Below are 20095 nucleotides of genomic sequence, written 5' to 3' on the forward strand. Positions count from 1 at the left end.
TTGCTCTTATGTGTAAGGAACTGTATTATTCAACAGAAGATACATTTGTTTTATTAGTAGTTAATTTTTAGCAATATGCCACATTAAAAAAATAATAGTTCTAAAATTATTTGTGTGGAAAATTTAAATAGTAGAGGACAGTGTTACTCGTTTGAGTTAGGACATAACATATAAAATCAAAGACATAAATTATTAAGATAAAAAGAATGGGTCAGATTCTGCTAGACTAGGATTCGCTGCACATCTCACTAAGCTTAATGAGAGGACTTGTTAGTTTGAGAAAGAACTGGATGAAATTGTTGCATTAGTTGGGTCAGTGTATCTAGTGCAATCATTATACAGTGATTCCAGAATTACATGTACCCTGAAAAAATAAAATTGAAATCTTCACCATATTTTTGGGAATGAGTTAAGTACTTAAATACTAGTGTTCTTACCATTTCATTAAATTTACTGAAAACACTGAAAAAACTTAAAGGAAAAAGATTTAAAAAGGAAGTGACAAGCTGGCATTATATTGTTAAAGGCCAAACAATCCTTGAATCAAATTGCTCTCAATATGGAAAGTTCAATAATAGCTTTTTTTTTTTTTTCTTTAATAAATGTATGTGTAGACTCTGAAGCCATACTGAATTAAATATTTTGAAAAGAATAAATTATCAGGTATTGGATCACTCTGAAACTGCACTGTAATACACATACTATGTACCTATAACAACAGACTACTATTGGAGGAGACCAGTGCAGTGACTTTAAAACGAATACTTTGGTTTTGCTCCAGTTACCCATATAAATGAATGACCAGAAAAAGTAACTGAAATTATGCAATATCATTCTGCAACAGTGGTAAATCAGAAGCAAGCAGTGAGACTTTTAAATACGAAATCTTGTTTTCTATCCCTAGCATTTATCTGGATAGCCATGACTCAAGGTATAAACCAAATGTTTCCAGAATAGTTCCTCCTTGACAAGCATTTAGCCACCTTAGAATTGGCCCTACATCATAGGTACTAGGGAATTCTAGATTGTCACAGCAACCACCACTTGTTACTTTTGAAAAAACAAGTCAGCTGTAGTAGAAGTGTTAATCAGCATATTTAGATACCATCTTTTTCCCTTATGAGGAGTTTTGAGTTCTGAAAGCTATCTGACCAAACCTGGGTAAAACTTCTACTAAATCAGCACAAAAGTTATTGACTTGTTAAAACAGAACAAAGATAGTTTCAGTACTAACCAATCACACTCAATTGTAAAGATGAGATTCTATAACTGTCATGAAAACTTTACTTTTCAGGTAGATTCTCAACTGCATCATCCAAGAATAGAATACTACCTATCAGGTATCCAGACTGTTAAATACTCACTGATAAATAATAAAATAGAAGCTAAAGCTCTAATAACAACAAACAAGAAGAGCAAGATGCTAGTTGGAAGAATAGCTCTTCACCAAAATATACCCTTAAACTCTGTTTCTCAAATTATATGTATTATCCTTTTTTGTTAGAGCATGTTTTCAGAGTGCCCTGTGGTACTTCACACCTGCCAACGTTCTGATATATATGACAATTTTTTTGTATAAGTTTGAAACATATAAATATATGAAATTTGTATATCTAAAATATTTGTCTCCTTGTAATTTAACTGCTAATTTGAAAAGCTACATGATCATAGATTATTTATTTAATTAAAACTCCCAATGATTTATTGATTTTAGAAATTTATTAAATGCTTTTAAATGAAAATATATTTTTAGCTGCTATCCAAGTTCTCTCTAAGGAGGTTTTCAATTCCTTATGCAAATAATGACACACTGGATCAAAAATTTACCTCTGGTTCATCTTTATTATTTATTTGTACTTCAGAAGTAGCTTGTGTCCCTACCGAACTGATATCTTTCCAAATAGGAAAGCTTAATCAATTTTCATCATAGCTTCCCTGCTGCTGCTAAGTCAGCCTCCTTTACAGGAAATGCTTTTATAAATCCCTTTCCATGACTCATTTCATTTGTAAGGGATCTCTTAATGACAGTTTCTTGTATATGCACAGGTTGATGTGGATGACTAACAGTGAAGATGCATTTTGGGAGCCGAGTAAGAAGAGGTTTTATGATGGATATTTGAACTAGACTTCTGTTGGCTTTATCTCTGAGGGAATTGTTTCTCTCAGTCCTTTTGGATGATAGCAATTAGGAGTGGTTATTTTAGCATGAATCACCCTCTCTGTTCCCAGCTAATATATTTTACACAGGAAAAGCCAAACATCTGTATCATCAACCCGAAGGTAAGACACAATAGTATGTGAAATACCATGTATCCATTTGCAATATCTGGAGAATTACTATGTTCATTAACAAATTAGTTATAACAATTAGTCTTTTATTACCAGTTGTGGATTTTAAAACTTGATAAAACTTCAGCAGACTGCTTCATCCATTTTTATGACTAAGCTTCTCTGAAACTTTTATATTTATTACATTATCTTTGAGAATATTTTCTTTGGGAAGACTCTGTGATAAGGCAAAATAAAATGACTTTTTTTTTTTTTTGTGACAGCTGCTATGAGCACAGTGCAGTCTGTCAGCAAAAACTGTGAAATTTAATTGCTAAAAACAGCCAAATATTTCTAGCTGGATTTACTTACAACTCATACAGTTGTTATTTAAAATTGGAATGCCTCAGACTGGATTCAGAAATTAATTATGTTATATTGGATGTACAGACACTGTTTCTAAGGGATTTCAACTACTTTTCTAAAGTAGTCTAAAGGTATAATGAAAGAGATGTGATTGTTCTAAAACTGGAGTGGTACAAAAGATAAACTTATTCTTTTTCACTCTTGTTTTTTACATTTTTCACTATTGTGGGAAGTGTTCCTTATATACATATAGACCAAAGAACAACTTTGGAAGTAGTGGAATCTGTCAAGTAGAGGAAACAGAGCCTCTAAAGCCCACTGAAAAAGGACTGCCTTGTCCTTGATTCTTTCTTCCCATTTTCATGAAAGCTGTGAATATATTTTGATTCAGTTGAAACTGAGTAAAAGCTAGACTGTAGAAGTAACTTGTTGCTGAGATTGCACTTCAATCCTTGAGCTTCTAACAGGCATGCTAATAATTTATTAGACCACTTATAAGCAATTTTATTTTCCAGTTGGGAAGGCGGGCAAACAGCTGTCTCTGCAGCTGATGTTATTGCTTCTTCTAGGCTAGAGAGGCTTTTATCCAAGATGGCTGGCTCAGTCACCTTTTCAGTTGAGTGCATCTTTTCCATAACCCTCAGACTTTCTGCTAGTTCACATGCTTCATCATTTAAGTGCTCCCCAAATACAGCTTCCCCCTCCTCGCAGGCATTATTAGTTTTGTTTTGTGATGAATGGTATTTAGGTTACGTCTGTGTGCTGGTTTTACTGTTTGTTTTCTGCTATAATGAAGCTTACAACTTTGTAAAAAATCATAGAATCATAGAATTATAGAGCAACATGGGCTGGAAGGGACTTCAAAAGATTGTCCAGTCCAGCCTTTAAAAAAAAAACCCATAAAAACCTCAGTTTAAGCTCTGACTCTTATTGGTACATTACAATAAGGCATCCATGAAGGCTGGACTGTAACTATGCAGTAAGGAAAACTATTCTGTAATAAGGTCTCAGGTCTCATTGGGTATTTTCACCTTTACAGATAAGTGTAAATGTTGTGCCATTCAAAAAAATTTACAATATTAAAATTACATAAATGCATGAAATGAAAACAGAGGCAAAAAAAGACAGTATAAATGTAAAATGGATTCCATTGGGTTTCTTCAATTTTTTAAAACATGCTTAAACTTTTAACATGAAATAATGATATCTGTAGACACACTAGTTTTTGCTTCTGACGTCATGAATTCAGGAATCCCTGGTGGAGTCCACTTTAATGTCACTGGTGCTTTTCACATGCATACTCAGTGCGGGAAGTACTTTTTCCTGCTGGGGCAGGACTGGAGAACACATAGAATTGTTCTTATACAGTATGAGAGTCTTCAGGATTCAAGAGTTTGAGCACATATTTTGAAGTAACATTTAGAAAGAAATTGCCCTTAATAATGTTTTTCTTCTTAAAATTATCCTTGCCATATAATGGAAAATATAACAAAATTTTTAAAAAAAAAAAAAAAAGAAATCTTACTGAGATTATGTTGATGGGAGCATTTTGCACAAGGATGAGTAAGCATAGTCACAGGTTTGGATTTTCAATGCCAAATATATTTCTAACACAGATTCTTCAGAGCCTTCATGCATTAGACATTTGAGTTACTGCATAGCCAATTTACTGATTCTGTCTGTCTTAATTTATAATGTTGGAAAGCTAATATATAATACAAGTTACAACTCCAGGGAATATCTTAATACCTGACATGTTCTAGTATTACTGAAAGTAAATTTGATGCTGAAAAATAAGATTACCTATTCTTTGCCTTAGGCTTACTCTACATCATGAAGATAGTGCACCAAGAAATTTTTTTGGTTATTGCAAAACATAATTGTTTCAGTTCCATTTTTGCTCCCCTGATCCTTATAGCAAAGAGCTGGTAGGCACAATAATCTGTTTTTGTAGCTGGATAACCTTAATTTCTAACAAAAGAGGCCTTTGGGCATTTAAACAGAAATATTGCTAACTCCCACAGATGACTGACCCATTAACTTTAATACCAAACTTGTTATCCTAAACTTACATTCAAGAACTAGAGCTCTAATTGTGAGAACTATGACAGTTTCATTTTGTACTGTCAGTTAACACTTTCTCTATATACCATAATAACAGCAAATTCCAGTTCCCAAGCTTTTATTAAAGAGCTTTAAGGCAATTTTTCTGCAACAGGTCCTCAATAATCTCATGACATGGCCCTTCAGGAGCTGAAAGTAATGAAAATGTTGTCAAGATGGAAAACTTGTAGATTAACTAACAAAGCTTCTCTTCCCAGCACCACCAGCAGCCATGCTGAGATCTCATATATTACAAACATATACAAAAAGTAAGATCCGAGTTGCAGAGGTCAGAGATTTATAAAATTCCTTGAGTCATTACATTACAAAAGTTAATACAGATAGATAATCTAGAGGCACTCTAGGCTCTGAGAATGTACAGTTATAGCTATGAAAAACTCATTTACCCTCAACCTTATATTGCTCAATCAGCTCAGAATAGAAAGTACTTCTGATGGTTGTGTAACAACATTGATTAAATGATGATTTAAATGGTTGCTACTGTATGTTTCCATAATTACATTAAAAAGATGGCTGTATTTGAACACTGTCTTCTGGAAAAAAAATAATTTAAAATATTTTAAACAGAAATGTTTGATACTTTTGAAATAAATCTTTTCAAATCATAGAATCATTTAGGTTGGATAAGACCCTTAAGATCATTGATTCCAACCATTAGCCTAATGCTGCCAAGTCCACCACTAAACCATGTCCCTAAGTTCCATGTCTACACATCTTCTAAATCTCAACCACTTCCCTAGGCAGATTGTTCCAATGCTTGATAATCCTTTCAGTGAAGATTTTTTCCAATAATAATAATATCCAATCTAAATCTCCTCTGGCAACTTGAGGCCTCTCATCCTGTCGCTTGTTACTTGGGAGAAGAAACAGACCACCAGCTTGCTACAACCTCCTTTCAGGTAATTGTAGAGAGCGATAAGGTCTCCCCTCAGCCTCCTTTTCTCCAGGCTAAATAACCCCAGTTCCCTCAGCCGCTCCTCAGAAAACTTCTACTCTAGACCCCTCACCAGCTTCATTGCCTTTCTTTGGATGCACTCCAGCACCTCAATGAGGGGCCCAAAACTGAACACAGCATTCGAGGTGCAGCCTCACCAGTGCCGAGTACAGGGGGGCAAACACTTCCCGAGTCCTGCTGGCCACACTATTTCTGATACAAGCCAGGATGCTCCTAGCCTTCTTGGCTACCTGCGCATACAGCTGGCTCATATTCAACCGGTTGTCAACAAACACCCCTAGGTCCTTTTCTGCCAGGGATATTTCCAGCCACTCTTCCCCAAGCCTGTAGTGTTGCATGTTATGACCCCAGTGCAGGACCCAGCACTTAGCCTTAGTGAATCTCATGCTGTTGTCCTTGGCCCATTGATCCAGCTTGTCCAGATCCCTCTGTAGATCCTTGCTACCCTCAAGAAGATCAACACTCCCACCTATCTTGGTGTCACCTACAAACTTACTGAGACTGCACTTGATCCCCTCATTCAAATAGTTGACAATGACATTATTTCACTATTTCATTTATTTGATTTATTTTATTAAAGTTAATATATTTATTATAAAAGATTATCTTTTTTATATATAGTCTATAAAGAATTTTTATTATGTTCTATTTTTCATTCAAAACCTCTACATATTAGACATCCATGTGAAATCTGTGGATTCCAGATTAAAAACCCAGTATTCCCAAGTTTTTCAGAAGGTTAGTTTTCACTAGATATTCCTTTTTGTATTATTTAGGTACACTATGCATTTTCTTGTAACACATCTGTGTTGCTAATCTTTTACACATTTTAAAAGAAATCAATGAAAGGACATTTTCTACTATGCTTATTAGCTCACTGTTAGTGATTCAGTGCATCAAGAACTTTGTCGTTTTGTAGCTGGGCAGACTGAAAACATGCAGCACAAACAATGGGAAACTTTTTTGATCTCAGGAAAGGCTGCTAAAGCTTTTTTTCCGACATTTAAGAGTCTTTCAATTCTAAATCAAGTTATCAAAAAACTGCGATTATTAGAAGATCTGGTCAGAACCAGTCAAAATAATTAAAAATAAAACCAATCCATACCTCATCGGCTGTTGAAAGGACATATATAAGACAAATTGCCTAACATATGTCACTGACACAAACAAACAAAACAAAAAAATGACCAATTCTGAGAAATATGCAAATATGCCTGAAAAGTACCGTATACCAAAAACTTACTCGCAAATAATGCATTGACTCTCAGTTTAAATGCCCCGTCCACATCAATGATGTAGTAAGTTATTACACTGAACTACTGTAGAATTTCAAGTAACTGTCTGTAAAGTTGAGTCCTTAATAGCAATTATCAGTTGTTGGTTTTTTTTGATTTGGTATTTGATTTGTGTTTAAAGTAACTTTTGTATTTTTTTGACATGTGTATTTTTTCTCTACCTACAATGTCCTGATCTTTTCATATAGATCTGATGCAAAAGAACTAATATGATTTAGTGACTAAAGCTATGTTCACTTTCAAAAGAGGGTGAAAATTCTGATTTTCTCCATTGAGTGTCTCTACTTATGCAGGTGACATTTTCTGGCCATTTTGAACGAGAAAGGCCTTAATTTTGATCCCTCAATCATTTAAATGACTTCAGTAAACTCAAAGTATAAAATAACATTTTGGGTTTCATCCAGTGCATTAGAAACCTGTCTGTTCTGTAGCCAGGTTGACTGATTCGTGGTGTACTACTTAGCAAGTGACTTGAGAATAACAGTACATATTTTATCATGTTGTTTTACCTAATGGTGATTACAGAGAACAAAAAATAAATTGGTAGTAGATGCTGCAAAATGTTGACAATCATTAAAAATATTGGAAAAATCTACTCCGAAAAAAAGTTAAACTTTTTTTTTTTGTTACTTTTATGATAAAGGAAATCATTACCTGCCTTTGCTGATGAACTCTTTTTGATAGCAGCAGGTAGTCCAAATCTCTGGTCTTCATTAACAAGAAGAGCTCCTGGCACTACTGATGTTATTAAAAAGAAAAATAGGAATAAAGCAATACCTATATTAACACTTTCCCATTTCACTGTTTTGCTTTTGAAAGATGCTTTCAAATTCATTATTTCAAACCTTCAAAGGAATCTCGATTAAAGCATATCTGAAAATTAGGACCTTGGCTCCTGGAGCTTTTTCTGAAACTCACTTGTATTGGTGGCTGCTTCTATATGTTAACTGCTATATGTTAACTGCTTCTCAAGATGCAAGATATATTTCATCATTTTCAGTCAATGTGTTCATCTTTATTCCAGTTCCAGGAATGTTTCCAGTTTAGAAAGGATCTCCAACTCAATCCCATGTTTTCCTTCTCAGTCTCTCCTCATACACAAGTTAAATCTAAGTATTTTTTTATTATTATTTTTTTAATGTTTTTAAGAACTTAACTTTCCTGTTCAGACACAAAGACACTGCGCTATTCCAGGATCTCATTAGCTCAACTTCCCTATTTTATATATGAGAAAGTGACAAACAGGAAGGTGAAATGACTTGCCAAGAGCTGCCTGGGCAGGTACCAAGGTACCCAGTAGCAAAGCTAAATATAGAAATACAGTTGCGTGTGGAGGGGTTCCTGTTATTTCCCATCCAGTATTGCCTGTGTGCTGCTTTGTATTCTCCCATTTATGTCATTATTCCTAAACTCTTGAATCATAATAACATTCTCTACTTGTCAAGACAAATATTCTCTTGTTAGGTTTCAAAGCTTCCCCCCCACCCCCACCTTGGAACGGTATGGTATCTCTGTCACAATGAGAATGAAAACCTCTTCCTTACATTTTAACTGGGACGACTAAATATAGGCTCCCTATACTACAGTAAAGTTTTGCAATGAAAACACATTATTCCATTTCCAAATGACATATTCCTTGCTTCATAATGATTTAAACCTCAAGGAACAGCCTTCATTACTTCTGCTGCCTTCGTATTTTGGCTTCCCATCCAGATCTCTTACTTATACAGTAAGTAGATATCTGGAATAATTTGTTTCATACCTGTTTTTTAATAGATGAGATACTTAAAAATGAAGTTAACAATGAACTTGTATTTGTTATTTCTTTGCCAGTGGGTAACTGTTATCAGTGAGGGACATGATTCTTTTCCATAAGAACATTATACAGTTTGAATATAGAAATAGGAAGGAAAGTATTGAACTATGAAATAACTTTCTTTATAAATTAAAATCCATAAAGTTTTACTCAGCTTTTTGTTCAGTGAACAGGGATCTTGACAAATAGGAATAATACGTATTCTAGTATCTCTCACCAGTATAGAGTCCTTTATGTACATTAAAAAACAAGACTTGCCCTTTCGATGGAGTGCAGCTCAACGCAGGGCTGAAACTCCTCTGTGTTTCCCTAGACCAGCAAGCTGCACAATGCAGGGGACCAAAAATCTTCCTCTTGTGAAAACGCCCAGGGGAGAGCACGTAGTAGGGAGAGGGCAGTTTTGTCTCCTCCCTACAACATGTCAATAATTTCAATTGTATATGTGAATAAAATTTTTTTTCCACAGAAGAAAGTGATAGAGATTATATCTGCCCTGAAGTTAAAAAGTGATCAGACAGCAAACTATAAGAACGTCAGAGTTCAGTCTTTAGTACTTTCATGGAGTAGCAGAATGGTTTTATGTTTTGAAAGAGAGGGGTTAAACCAATTTTCCTTTTCATAATTAACTGATTTCACTTCATTTCATATATAAGGTTTTCTCTTTGATGGTATGTTTGTCCAAGAGAGCTAATATATACACAAGTAGACAGATCAACATACTTTTCTAAACTGAAATAGCAAGAAATCTAAGCCAGAGAGATGGCTTGGTAGAAAAGCACTTATGAAGTCTGTAACCTCCCTTCTTTCAGTAATCTTAACGTTATACCCAGCACAGTGAAGAAAAATAGAACTGTGTAAAAAATTAAAATAAAATCAATTTTCCTAAAGCAGAATAAAATCTTGAAAATATTCTGGCCAAGTAAACTATTATAGATAAGATATGAAGAACCCTATCATCTTACTGAGTTGAAACGTATTAATAAATGATATATAGGCTTCTAAAGCTAAAGTTGATTAAGGCTATTTCATCCATTAAATAATCTTCTCATATTAATAGGATTTTTTTTTTTACATGAGCAGTTAAATTATGTGCTTTTGTCATTATTGGTAATTACAGTACTGAGAAGTTATTCATTTAATAATATTGAGATAAAACAGTTCATTAGTTCACATAAAGTTTGCATCCAGTAATGTCTCCCATTGAGCAATCCGCAGTTTTTACCCTTATAAATTCTCTTTCTAGGGAAAATTGTTTGAGAGATTTATTATTTTAAAAATTTCAGGACAATTCAGTTATTGTGCTTTAAGCTCAATATTTAGAATAAAGAATCTCTTCTTCTAAAAAAATACACAAAAATCCAGTTTTACAGTGAATTATTTTATACTTTGTTCATTTCTTTACAAATATTTTAAATAACTCTTTGCCTTTCTGTCTTTTATTAGGTCTCTAAAAGGCTGTGAAATTGATAATAAGAAAATGCAAAAACATTGCACTTATTTTCTATTAAAGACTTCTAGAACTTGCAAAACTGATAGTTCCATCACATTCTGCTTCTCATTTTGTATTGTCCTGTTCCAGAGCCATTTTATTCAGCGTCTAGAGGGGGAGTACTTGTGAACTTTCCTTTTAAATAGAGTATAGGTAATTTATGACTTTGTCTGCTCTCTGGAGACAAAGCTAATTCAAAAGTTTACCCCTGTCTGCTCATCCAGTGATAGCCAAATAGCGTTTAAAACTTCCAATACAGCCTGGGTGACTCCTGCCACCCTTGTGTATGCAAACCCAGAGTAATAAGAATTCTTCAGATTTTAATTTTGAACATTTCAATGGACAATTCAAATTTAGAATTTTCACTCTGAATGTTTAGTTTAAAATTTTCCTTGTTTCAACTGTCATTATCAAAAAAGACAAATGTTTTTATGAAAAATGTGGAAGATGGAAATATTTTTTCTAAGAATTATAGTTTTATACCTCTTCAGAGCTTAAAGTCATTGCTATACTCTACTTTGTTTTTCTTCACACCCTATTGAAAACAACTAGCAGAATTACTATCAAATCGTTAATTATATCTTAAAAGAGAACTGTGAAGTAATAAATGCTCCCCATGCTGCTGACAAATTACCACAACTGACACAAAGAGGCCTTGGGGGGTTGTTTATTTCCGTAAAGACTCTTTCATAAAACAGTAGCTAATATATTTTTTTGTTTTACCTCAGTTCTGTGGCATATCTCACTTTATATTTTTATAGAAAGAGATTTTCTAAGTGGCATCCAATCAACATGTAATAATGGCCAGAATAAATCACTCAGGAGATACAATAGTTTTATAGGTTACCAGGCTGACTGGTCAAAGATTTGTTTTATTGACTGCTATTCATGAATAACATGGGTATAAAACTATATTTCATATCTAAAAAAGCATGTGTTATTGTTCACTTGCAGGAGAAATTTTTGCAGGCAGCTGGAAAGCAAGTTAATTGAGAACACCTCATCCATTGGTTTTTTCTATCAAAATTATCAAAAGCAGAGAGTATCCAGCCTGAAGTATATGTTCATTCCCTTATTTCGTTTTTAAAATGTGGACTAGGTTTAAAGACATGAAATTCTGAGACAGCTGCCTCCTGTTGCAGGTGCTCCCAATATTCTATCAACAAAGATCTTTTCAGTAAGTTTTGTAGCCATTAAATCACTTAAACAGTTTATGATTTATGAGGAATAAATGTACTGTAGGCTTAAAGGAATTTAGGACTGAAGCTGCTTTTGCAATTGCCTAGAACTTTTTTTCTGTTTGTTTATTCAACTGATGTATAGGAATGGAATAAATGGTCCATCAATACATTACTGGCCTACAGTCTGGAAACTCACTAGTGGTAAAAAGAGCAGAACATTTCACTAGGATGAAACTATTATTTCTGTGACTACTATGAGAAACACATTTTTGCATTCAAAAATCCACAGGAAAAAAAAAATAAAAAAAAAAGGCAGAGGGATACTCTTTGTGACAGCATCCCAGCAAGGCTCACAGTTGTAAATACGTGCCTAGAATCAGGTGCTGGTAGATTGGTAGAGTTGTAGATTGGCAGATTTTGTAAGGAGATAATGTGTCAAGTTCCTCCAGAGGAAAAAGTAGTTTTGTCAGCTCCCATATGAAGCTTCTCGGGATGCAGTTGTGCTCATGCCAAAGCTTCCATTTTAATTTTTCTTTTCTTTTTCCTAGAAGATAGGTGTTTGAGACCTCTGCTGGAATATAGTTTTTAAAGAGGTAGTTCAATGCTTTGCTTAAAGAAATGTAAAAGGCATATATGACTAACAATGCTTACTATAATGGTCCACCCTACCAAAAAGAAAAATTCAGAAGACGCACTCACTAGTATACAATACCTACTGGCAGGCCAGCTTTCTACCATTTTAAAGTTATTTGTGTTGGCTGAGAAATACTGTGTCTAAGAAATTACTTTTTTTTTTTCTCTTGTGCTAAGAATGGGCTGTAAAGCATAGCATATTTTTTGACGTCTCTGGTTTCTTACTAACTTCATTAAATCTATTGGTTGGAGAAGACAAGTGTCGTTCTACTCCAAAGCTAGTTCATTATTTCATGTGTCTTCCACATGCCATCTCCATGACACCACATGCCAAAGAAGACTAGTAGCCCTAAAATGCAAATAACTGGTAAGAAGGCTGGCCACTTATTCTGTCATAGCATTGTCTCCTCAGTGACAAGATGACATATGACATCATTGTATGAACCTAAATGATAGTCATGCACCCCTTCGCATCACCAGGATGGCGTGAGAGAGTTCAGAAGTCTGGAAGGGAATGTGTAGGACAATAACTCTGCATGCTTTATGACATGCTCGTTCACTTAATTAAAAGCTTGTGAAAACATCTGATATATTTCTTACTTATTTCTTTAAATTTCTCATCCATAACTGTGACAGACAATGTTTTTTTTTCTTCCAGGAAACTTTCACATTGCAGAGGTGAGACCTGTTCGCAGTTCAGACACACTGTAAGTAATTCTCATACTGTACTGTATATGCATCGTGCAACATAGAGGGAAGTTTTACATCTGCACTGTGACATCTCCAACTTATGCAATTTGCCCTCTGGTCTCTTTATAGTCCAAGCATATATACCTGTCTGTTATGAATCGTGATTGGCAATAGGAATAAATAAATTACAAATAAATTACAAAAAAAAAAAAAAGGAATTGGCCAAACTATATATTATGACCAATATCATCATTAATAATAACACATAATGCTGAGTAGGAGTGCGAATGATGTCTAAATTATTAGAAATGGAAAAAAAAGAAAACAAACATTCTTTAGATCTCTTATTCTGCTCCTGACAGAAAATTTTGGACAAAGCTTTTTAAGAGTGGCTATGAACCTGAAATACAGACTAAGAAAAAGAAATAACCTAATTGAGTATTGCATCCTGTAATCTCTAAGACTTGATAAAAATGCAGATTTGTAGGGTGAAGATGGGAAATGAATATTTGTCTTGTCGCTCTTTAATGTAACTGTGTGTTTCTGTGCCTGTGTATCTGTATAAAATAGATTTAAATATAATAGTCACTGTGTATTAGTATAGAGATATTTTTTCTTCTAAATATCAAATATGTTTAACTGACTCTCACAAGTATTAAAAACACAGTCATTTCAAATTTATGACATATATGAGAACATTATGAATTTGCTAAAGTCAGTATTTTATAGTTTCACCAGCTTCTTGGAATTTGCTGTATGTAATATGAAACATTAAGAACTGTATTTACTTTAAAATAAACTAACATAAGAACTTAAATTTACATCACAGATTATTCTTCTGGATGTAAAAAGCAGAAAGGACTATTATTATTACTTTTCTGATCTATGTAATATAACCACAGAATACCATCAATTCTTGCCCCATAACTACTTGATAAATAGAGGTATGTCTGTGGAAAAAGACATTGGTCTTCATTCAAGCTTGCTGGTTCCACTCAACGCAGAGACTACGTTCTCAATTGGGGAATACGGTATCACCATGACTACAGCTAACTCAAACATATGTTGTAACTGCGCAGAGATAGATAAGGTGTATGTCAAATTTAAGCAAGGAGACATCCAGTATAGTGGAACTCTTCATGTTCTTCAATCAGGTCTTCCTGCTCCACCACCTCTCAGCAAGAGGGAAGGATGGCAGCTGTCATTAGATTTATGGTTTGAGAAAATTTTTCCAGATGGTGCACAGCACGTTGAACAAAAATTCTTACAGTACAGCTGAATAGCTGAATGTGAGAACCATACAGACATGCTGAGGTGGCTCCAAAGGAGCAAGTTTCAGAACTAGTACAGCCAGAGCCATAATCATGATAAATTGGCTGCATTTGGCTTTGGCTACTCCTTCTTCTAGGACCAATTGTGTCATGGTATTACAGTTCAGGACAAAGAACACCTCACAGAAATAAGAAAAATTACAGAAAGAGGATACAAAACAGTATCAAAGTTTTCCTTGATACTTTTGAATTTTAGTCCATGACTATTATGTTTATATGACTCTTTGGTTTTGTACTTTTAAGGTATGGTCTCTGCTTTTTGTTTGTCTGTTTGTTTATCTCTGAAAAAAAAATTGGAATTGTAGTCATTTTACAATGCTAAAATTAACTCCAGTATTTTCTCTGCCTTTCTCATGAATGGTTAGAATTTGTTGTTTCTTTGTTGTCTGAAGTAAATCAGGTAGATTTACATAAATTTACAAGTCCTTTCTATTTGGAAAACTTATAATTTTATTTTGTTTGTTCATTTAAAGCCTGAGAAAACCTAGTAGCTTCAGTTTGAAGTAAATACATGTGCATTTTAGACTAGCATGAGGCAAAAAAAAATACCTTCCAAGTGAGATTTCTTGCATTCTTCACCTCTTGTAATTTTAAAGACACTGTGCTGAATATTTGAATTGCTCAGCAGGCAACATTGTATGCAGAAATAGCTGGTAGTGCAGCCAAAATATGTAAGGGAAAAATGAGACAAAACAGCTGTCTTAGCCCTGAGCAGACTGAAGAAGGAAATAGTAGACAAGCAGAGTATTTCAGAGGGATGGTATATTCAGAAAGCTGGAAATCGCTTTAGTTAAATAGGTTGTTAAAGTTGTGTATAGAAAAAATTTCCAAAGTAAGTTTCATGGAAGGAAGGGAATACAGATTCCAGATATTCTTAGTAATCTGATCAGTCTGGCTGCTGAGGAACTTTGTTGGCAATGTGGTAGGAAACTAATCAAGTTCATTTGCATTTTGAAAGCTATTTAGATTTTGGAGAGTAAGCAAGTTGTGGTGAGGGTCTATACTGTGGAAAATATTCAGACTAATTCTGCTCACAGATATTTTCCTAGCCATCATTCTCAGGAAATACTCACTGATGTCTAATTTCGTATGGCTTGGTTCTCCTGGAAAGAAGATTGCCTTTCCTCCCCATCTTATTTGTTTAGATTATTTTAAAGTTTTATTTTTTCAGGTTGGTATGTTTTTTAATAGTTGAGAATGTTGTTCTTAACTGAAACAAAACCCCAAAACTCAAACAACTCCAAAAGAAACAACAAATGAAAAGACCTTTCATCACCAAATTCAATGTACAAGCTTAAGCACACATTTTTTACTATGTAGCTGTTCCACTTTAAAACAAGAAAGAAAATAAGTACTTCCTTTTTTACTCAGCCCAGCTTTTGATTTTGATGCGTAAATTCTCAGTTGTTTAAATACTGTACCAATTATCACCAAATCCTAATAGACAGCAAATATCTCATCCTTTGACAATGATGATGACTTTTATTTCATCATGCTGTTGACCACACTTTCAGCAGTTGAGATACTGAGAGTTAAATGGCAAAAAGTCGCTTAACCAAAAAGCCACAAGATCGAAAAAAAAGTCTGTGGTAATCCTGAAATCAAAATCACATATTAGCCAATGATAATTTGATGTGACAAAACCCATAATCACCTAATTGGGGCATATTTTCTACAGTAATGAGCTTTAACTAGTTCAAGACTTAAAAATTAGCAAAATACCAAAATTCCTTCAACTCTTCATATCTTCTATCAGCATTTCCAGTATGACAGTAAAGATCATTATTTAAATATTAACAAATATATAGTGAAAGTACATTCTTTCTCCCCAAAAAACAATAACTGAAATTATAAATTTCTGAAAAAGAAGCCAAATATATATAACTCCATATTAAGACACAAGTAATTCACCCAGATTTTACAAAATCCTGCAGGTAAACTTTAGTAAAGTATGAATTAAACCCATCTCTCTGCACCTTCTGAGTTGTAGCTGACCTCTTTGAAATTACCTATATCTGCTCCAAGACATAGAAAATATGTCTTTGCTGTGTAAGTCAGATACTGTATATTTTTCATAGCAATTTTTTGTTGCAGAGGAGTAATAAAATAAATAAATAAATTCTGGGGTTTTTTTAAGACAGCACATATAAAAGGTACAGGTAATCAAATAACTTTTTTGGTTTGTTAACCAGAATCTAAGGACATAAGAAAGTACATAAAAAAAAAAATAAAAAAAAAAATCCAAACATTTTTAGAGCACAGAATCACAGAATGATTGAGGTTGAAAGGCACCTGTGGACATCATCTTGTCCAAACCTCCTGATCAAGCAGGGTCACCTAGAGTCAGTTGCCCAGGAGCATGTCCAGACACCTTCTGAATATATCCAAGGATAGATACCTCGGAAAATCTCTGGGCAACCTGTGCCAGTGCTCAGTCATGCTCACAGTCAAAGTGTTTTCTGATGTTCATATAGAACCTCTTGTGTTTCAGTTTTGCCCACTGCCTCTTGTCCTATCACTGAGCACCTCTGGAAAGAGCCTAGATCCATCTTTGCACCCTCCCTTCAGGTATTTATATGCATTGGTAAGATTTGCCCTGAGCCATCTCCTCTCTAGGCTGAAGACTCCCAGCTTTCTCTCCCTTTCCTCACTGGAGAGGTGCTTTAGTCTCTTTATCCTCTTCATGGCCCTTTCCTGGAGTCTCTGCACTGTGCCCATATCTCTCTTGTACTTGAAAACCAAGAACTGTACACAGAACTCCAGATGTGTCCTCACTAGTGCTGAGTAGAAAGAAAGATTAATCTCCCTCAACCTACTGTCAACACTCCAACTGACGCACCCCAGGATACCATTAGTCGTCTTTACTCCAAAGGCACATTGCTGGTTGATCAACTTGGTGTCCACCAGGATCCCCAGATTCTTTTCTGCAAAGCTCTTTTCCAGCCACTGAGACCTCAGACCCCTGATGCAAGGGGTTGTAGGACTTCACACTTCCTTTAGTTGAACTTCAGGAGGTTTCTGCCATTCCATTGGGCTGATAGCATTAGATTAGTACACAGTACACATTAGTACACAGATTAAGGGAAGCTATGAAATCAGAAAAGGGTCTTGAATGTTCAGAAGCTTTTCAGTTTTTTTCAACTATTCTGCAAACAAACTAATGGTATCTAAACCTGGATGTTTTTCCAGATGCATTGGAAACTATTTTCATGCTAAAACCACTCTAATGCCTCCCTGTTAAAATTTTATTTTAACCTTTTCTATTTTCAGCTATTTTTCTCCCCTAAACCAAGATTATGGGTTTTGTTCATACGGTCTCAGCTACTCTTTCCATGCCATCTCCTTCTCCATATGACCCTTCAGAGAACAGTTTTTGACTTGAACAAGTTGTGTTTGAATGTATGGTTGTTTAAATATTACATGTCTCCCAGATGTGTTCAAAAAAACAAGCCTTATCTCACTTGGAATTTTCTGCTGAATTTTGATCCTAAGCTCAAATGTGTAATTCCAGCACCTTAGTGCTAGCATTTCAGCACTTCCTGTCAGAATAAATGTGTCTAATGGAGTAAACCATGTAGAAAATAACTTCTGGCATCTTTTTTATTATTGAAACAAATATAAATCATAACAGCGCTTAGCCCCAAGCGGAGATGATATCTGCCTTTAAAAATAGCTACTTCAAAGAAGTTCAGAACATATTTGCATAAACTAGTTGTCAGACTGTTTGTGTTTAGTTCAAGGAGATGAAAATTAGTTGTAAAATGTCATCTGGGGAATTTGTTCGTATGGTGTCCATAGGGATGAACAACTTCATAACTTGGGTTTTACATAGAATGGTACAAAGGACAAATTTTAAAATAGTATTTCCCCTCCCATTAGGGATAAGTACATAGGCACATCTCAGTGGAGTATAAATTGCTTCTGTTTGTTTAAATTCTGCTAATAAAACTTCTCCAGAAGGGGTGCATATTTAGCATAATTAGATAGTTGGCTCCTGTGGTGGTAAATGGAACGCATAGCAGAGGAAAAGGCTGTGTTTCACAATGTTGAATTAGAGACACATATCAGATACATTTGATTCACTGAAAATAAAAAGAACTCTTTCCTCTCCTATTTTTCAAACTTATTGGGAAAAAAAAAGGGGGAGGGCCTCTGCAGAGGGCCTATCCTCACCATGTGAATATTATGTATTTCTGTGAGCATGGCAAACAAACAAACTATAAAGCTCGGTAAAAGAAGACACCAGAAAGTGAGCTCTGCTGGAAAAGGTTTTCTATAGGAGAACTAGACCCATCATGACTGAACCGGTGACATCCCAACAATGCTAGATCACTGCAACTTTTTGGGTTATATTTAGGAGGACTGCTGAAATGGAAGCCTCTTTGAAGAATGACTAACTATCATGATTTGAAGATCGCTGAATTAAAAAATACTCTTTCCTGATTTTTAGGTTTAGTCTACTTCCTGTATGAATTGGTGAAGCTTAATATTTCTCTAAATCATCCTTACATAGTAAGAATACATATGTAAGTTACACGGTAGGCTACTCCTACTAAAATAAACAAGGTCAGGACATTCCCAGGCATCTGAATTTAGTTGTTTAGGTTGAGAAATTGCCTTTATTGATAAACTTTAAGGGTGGTGACAGGCAAAGTGCAAGATTCAGCATGGGACAATAAACAGTTTCAATGACGACATCCTAAGATGGTAGAGAGATTAATATATGGATAACTCCATGGCACCTAGCCACATTTAATTTTTTTATAAATCTAAGGACACAGGGTCAGAAACATGGATCAGTCATAGATACCATAAGTTTGCCTTGACCTTTTAATCTCATATATTGTCAAGGGAGAAGCCAACCAATGGATTCTAGCAAAAAAGCTATTCCTCAGATGGTACAAAACCAAATTGTAGTGAGAAATCAGCTGAAAACGAGCTCAGCATGACATAAAAGGAAAGTGAAATGAAGACATAGCATTTTGACCCATTATACCACGTGTTTTGTTAATTGATACTCACCTATTAATAGAAGTGGGTATTTAATTTGTTATTGCAGTGGGCAAATATTTTCTTTAGTAATACATCCATGCAAAACTCTCAGAGTTCTTTGTTCTAGGTTTCTTTTCCTGTGTAAATTGAGATGGAAGAATTAGAAAATCAGTTATACTTTTCAACGGCCAGTTGCTGTACATAGTTTTCCAAAATATTTTGATGAAGAGTTTACCACTAAAGTTGTTGGCTTATAGGATTTTGAATCTTTTTAACTTTGTTTCAGCTTTTCTCCTATCCTTTTCCCAAAACTCTGCTTCTTTCTTTCCTGCAATTTCTTTCCCGTAATTTCTTTCCCTTGTTCCCTAGTCTGGCAGATTACCTTTGAACAGAATAAGATTTTATATATTTTAAAAGTTTATTTGGGAGGTCTTATTCCCTTTATTTATGTGAATCTCAAAACACCATATTCACATACTGGAAAATGCTGAATATTTATTTCTTGCCAAGCCATTGCTGTTGAATATTTTCTGTTCTGTATCATTTTATGAAAGGCAAGGCAAGGTGAGGCAAGGCAAGGGGAGGGGAGAGAATGGAAGGGAAGGGAAGACAGAAATTTCATTTAGATGGGAAACATAAAACTCCATATACTTTGCTGTTGTCTATAAAAATCAGAGAAATCTAGGATGGCCATTTGCCTAAAATATTATATTAGGTAGGATGAACCATATGTGTGTCACTGTTCTTGTATCTCACAGGCTACAATTTGCTTTAAGACATAAAAAAAAAGTCATATGCTTCCATGGATAAATTGAAGTTACTCTGGAAAATGTTTATGCTGCAGCTTACAATAGACAGTACCATACATTTTGTCACTGAACAGAGCATCGCTGCACGAACTCAGAGAGAAAAATGCATGCGAATATATTCTATATTTGGTATATATTTTAGTTTT

The sequence above is a fragment of the Numenius arquata genome, chromosome 7, assembly GCF_964106895.1.
Source record: "Numenius arquata chromosome 7, bNumArq3.hap1.1, whole genome shotgun sequence".
NCBI classification, from domain to species: domain Eukaryota; kingdom Metazoa; phylum Chordata; class Aves; order Charadriiformes; family Scolopacidae; genus Numenius; species Numenius arquata.